At 39.4% G+C, this 4,947-nt stretch overlaps 1 protein-coding gene across 5 annotated transcripts in view; it reads left to right on the top strand.

Annotated features, from left to right (window-relative positions):
• Positions 1-1,389, top strand: part of LOC135200312 (uncharacterized) — a 338,907-nt gene extending 337,518 nt beyond the window's left edge. For 2 of the 5 annotated variants that reach the window (XM_064228879.1, XM_064228873.1), the window contains exon 5: positions 623-1,379. The gene's annotated coding sequence lies outside the window, so the exon portion shown is untranslated. Of the gene's footprint in view, positions 1-622 lie in introns of all 5 variants that reach the window. The other 3 variants (XR_010311260.1, XM_064228904.1, XM_064228863.1) reach the window with 3 other exon arrangements.
• The last annotated feature ends 3,558 nt before the right edge of the window (positions 1,390-4,947 follow it).

Genomic DNA, 4,947 nt, shown 5'->3' with positions numbered 1-4,947 from the left:
TGAGGAATGTACTATAACCATACATACGGAATATCATGTAATGTTATATATCATAATTTTTTTTAGGTAGATTATAATAGACAGTATATTTGGTATGAATGCATTTTGGGGGGAAGGGAACTTTGTATATAATTCCAATTTTTGCAAAAAAAAAAAAATAATAATAATCATGTTCTTTTTTCATAGGAATAAATTTACTTAATCATACAGAGTTGAACGTAAAGAACATATTGTAGTTTGGGTAATTTTTTTTCTGTCAAAGTGTCCACATATAATTTCTTAATTTCAATAAAGATTTCATTCATCTTATAGGTGCAAATCATACAAGTCTAGTAATTTGGCTTTATTTATGCTAATAATAATGATAATAATAATAATAATAATAATAATAATAATAATAATAATAATAATAATTATGTTTTTAACACAATAACATGCGAAGAAACGTATTTATTATTTATGATAAAAAATAGAAAACATTTATTTTGCAGGATTCATACAAAATTAAGTATATTTCTTTATGCAAGCCTTTTTGTGTGGTAAGCTTCAAAGCACTCAGGATGCATTGCAGTTTGCCTGGTACAAGTTTTACAGTAATATTTTGTTTCTTTCCTTCCACCAGGTCCACGTCTGTCACTGCATTCGACGGAGTGTTTCCTGTCTTGTTTGGCTGTTACATGTAATTTTCCACTCAACCTTTCCTCATCATCAGATGTGCTTCTTCTTCCATTTTGAGCTGCATTCCTTATGTTTCCTACCAACTCTCTTGCCAATTCTTTCCAGAACTGAAGATGAGTTAATACTTTCAACCATTTTGATTTCATATGAATACGATGAAGAATGAAATTATTCACTATGACTACTTCCAAAAGAAAAAAGTAAACTTTTCACCACCATTTCAATAATTTTTGTAGGAAACAGTATGATGATATGTAATGATCTGCACGATCTACTCCTCCCATGTTAGAAGTATATTCAGAAACCATCACTGGTTTTTCAATGACTTGTTCTACATTCCCTTTCATAATACGGCGATGTTGGATGGTTCTTGCAGTATGGTATGTAGAGCACATAGTGACGTCCCTCTTATCTTTCCGAGACAGAATATGGTATCGCTTGTTTTTCACATACGACCTTACTGTTCCTACTGATGATCTTTTTCTTTTCTTCACTTGAGGGGGAAGGCCTTTCCTATTCGTATTTATCGTTCCAGTGATGTAAATTTTTTTTCTTCAGAAGTTCCGCAGCTAGAGATAAGTTTGTATAAAGATGATCCGTATAAACGTGGTATCCAGTTTCTCCTGTGGCACGTGTAACGATGTCCACTAGTGTTAATACAATGTGAGTGGTGAAGAGATGACCAGCATAACCAAGGCACTCGATAGTAGCTTTGCAGTAATATGGAATCAAACCTAGAATATATCCCGTCAGCGCATCAGCAATATCATATTTCTGATGCCCCATTTTGTTGGTTTTTTGTTTTTTGCTGTCGTACATTTTGAATGCGGTCCTGCCTGAATGGCACTGTGGACTCATCGGCGCTTAGATGGCATCCAGGATGAATAATGTAAGAACCGTTCAGATAAATATCATGAACTGATTTACCTTTGACATCCGAGATGCCATGAAGCCACTGCCAGGGGCTGCTGGAGGAGACACATGAAGAACCCAGAATATCTGGAACCACCTATCTCTCCTAAAGATTTGCCGAAAAAACGAGCTTTCGTCCACCCATTGCTTGGAAAAGAAGTCCTTTGATCTCTTATTTCTGTGTAAAGCCATATTAATTATTGTTCCATGAAAGGTCATCATTTCTTCCACGCTTATTTTTTGCCTTTTTGCCATATAGAATATTGTTGCAGAGGCTTTTCCTACTTATCAGTTCCTCTGTGTAGCGATTTGTTTCAACAGCAATTGTTTGGAAAAGTTTGCGTGTAAAAAAGAGCATAAAAAATTGCAAAGGAGTGTTGATAGTTTGATCAGGACAGTTGAATTTTGCTCTTCCTTTGAAAGTAAATCTGGGTAATTCATGCCTCTCTTCATCAAACTCTTCCCAGTTATTTACATCGGCCCAATTTTCGTCATTTGCGTCTTTGTCTTCTTCCGGGGGCATAACCATATCATCGGTGTATTCGTCCTCGTCTTCGTCAGGAGATTTCGGTTCCAGGTCTTCATTCACGATGATAAAAGAATTTCTTTCATCGTATATGGAAGGAGCGGCAGACGGTTCATCGTTTTCACTTGAATCATCTTCCGATTCTGAAGGCAATCCAAAAAAGTATTCTAAGATTTCCTCTTCGTTTTCAAGAAACTTCCGGTATTGGAGAGACATGATTAACTCAGCAATGCGTTCATTACTAATCAATTACAACTCAGCAAAACAAAAAGTCTGCCCATCTGAGTGTTTGGGTACCTGGGTTTATAGGGGTATGGTATGGGATTAGCGCTTATAGCGACCGAGAGGATTGTCAACCCTGAATAACTCTAAACAAACAGCAAATTTGGCTGGTTTCCCCATGTTTTTGCGCCGAATAGCATCGCAATATTTGCTATTCATTTAGCCAGTTTTTCTAAGAGGAAAATTGACATATAAAACAAAGTCGTTTTTTGTTCACGAAATAACATTTCTTGAAAAAAGATATAAAAACCAAGTGTATTCTGGGATTCTTACAAGAAGGTAACATTATTAGTTTGCCTCCTAAAGCAATTATAATACGTGCCGGCCTGGAGAGCCGGGCTTTCAGTTCGAACCTACCATTTGGGAAGCCGGCCTGGGAGCTGGGCTTCGAGCGCTAAGGGTTAATGATTGCTACACGACTGGAAATGGAACAACAATTCTAGCAAAAGGTCGCCATTTTGTTCTGAACTGCTCGTTCACGGACCTGATAAATGTAATTTACACTAAAGGAAAGTGGCATTGAATGGAGGAATGAGAGATCACAACAAAGAAAAGAGAAAAAAAAACTATGGCAGGGGGCTGATATTACTGAGGAAGGAGGAATTTACATAAAAGCTGGACTTTAGTTTTAAATGCACTATATTTATACTAATTTACATAGGTTACCAGGCACTAATAAGGTGGTTGATTGTCGATCCACCGGAAGTAGATGGCTGGGGCAACCAGACACGGCGTTCAGAATTTTGCACAAACGGGTTATTGAAAATGCAAGGCTTACTTACTCGAAAGGGTTCCCAATTTCTCGCACAATCAGGCATGGTGTTTGCTGCAAAAAGATTGTATCCTAGGATAAGTACTGAGTCGAGGGAAATGTGGGCGAGCGTTACAAACTACTTTCTTTCAATCAACAAATTTGCGAACTGCTCAGAGGGGATGGAAATGACTGGGAGTTCACAGAAGGAACTATTACGTTGCTTGAATTAACTAGGGGATGTTTATTTACTCGTATCACAAGGGGAGTAATCACAGCATTGAACCAAGATTTGGGGAGTGAGAAGCTAAACAAAGGAGGGGGGAAATCGTCTTGGAAGAATGGAAGTGAAATAGACAAAAGGCAAAACAATTCCCTGGCTGAACTGGAATTTACTCTCACTACCTGGAAATCCTGTGCCCTTGGTAGTCTTCTTATCTGCTGATATTTCTGTGCACCATGGGATTTCCCCAGAGGAGGCAGGGTGAGCAAAAAGGGGTGAAGTGTGTCTGCAGGGTAAGGTAACAGGAGCTTCTGAGCGCTCCTTAGCTCTGTTGAGGTTCTGAGGATGAACTGCTGGGTCCCTGCCCTTGTAAGACTTGTCCCTGTGGGGGTTAAATTTCGGACAGCCAATGGGAGCAGAGATAGCTTTCTAGAGAATGGAGGCTTTCAGTTCAAGGATGAATGAATCTTGTTATAAGAAATCTTACTTTCCTTGCTTCTGGCTTAAAATCTTGAACTATATATATATATATATATATGTAAGAATTACATTATATATATAAACCAGTGACCTGGGGTCATGGCATTAGGAGGGTTCTACGTGACCAAAGCAGACCTTAGATTACGCTATGCGTTGTCTGCAGTAGCCTGATCTAGCTCAAAGCTTTGTCAACATTTTTATGTTATGATAACTTTGCACAACAACTTCCATGGGAAGCGGTTGACCTGTTAACCTACGCCGGAAACTTGTAACTTCCGAGCCGGCAGACTACGTATGTGTTTTTATATGAATTGCTGAGATAGCTAATGTTCCGCTATCGACGCGATGCTTTAGAATGGCAGTTCCAAGCCAAGAGTCAAACATATCGGTCGTCCGACCGAGCTGCATCTCCTAGTATGGAGTTACAGAATAAAGTTGTTAACTTATGCAACTAGCCTGTTTGAATCATCTCCTCTAGACAAGAAAGAACCTCTCTACTAAGATATCCAAGGGAGATGAGAGGAACCAAACATTACTTACGGATAACAGCCGTAAGGAAAAAACAAAAAGTCTATCGCCAAGCGATCAGACATTAGAAAGTGGTGGCAAGCGGAAAAACGAAGAACATGAGAAAGTGGTGGCAAGCGGAAAAACGAAGAACATGAGAAGTGGTGGCAAGCGGAAAAACGAAGATCATAATTAACAAGACCCATATCAGCCGACCGAAGGTCTACAAGAACTAACTTCCACCTTCAACATCAAACGAAACAGAGGAAACGGGATCTTCAATCAACGCAACAGTTTATGAAGACGCAACTATGTCCTTCATCGAGAGGAATACAAGCATTTAACACTGACGTTTGAGCAACAGTTATCACTTATCTTCGAGAATCTACACCGGACGGGGACGGCGGCATCGAACATCGACGGAAAGAAGAAAACAAACACAGGGAACATCACCCGTTCGCGAGCAAGGACGCAGAGTGGACAGCTATACGCAGTAGTGCAAGGACGGAGGCTGTGACGTCATCAATCTTGGACTTCTCAGAGCATCGTGCACCGAGAGACGACCGTGACGTCATCACGACTTCCGAC

Source organism: Macrobrachium nipponense, chromosome 23 (genome assembly GCF_015104395.2).
Source record: "Macrobrachium nipponense isolate FS-2020 chromosome 23, ASM1510439v2, whole genome shotgun sequence".
Lineage (NCBI taxonomy): Eukaryota > Metazoa > Arthropoda > Malacostraca > Decapoda > Palaemonidae > Macrobrachium > Macrobrachium nipponense.
This window is presented reverse-complemented; position numbering and strand designations above follow the sequence as displayed.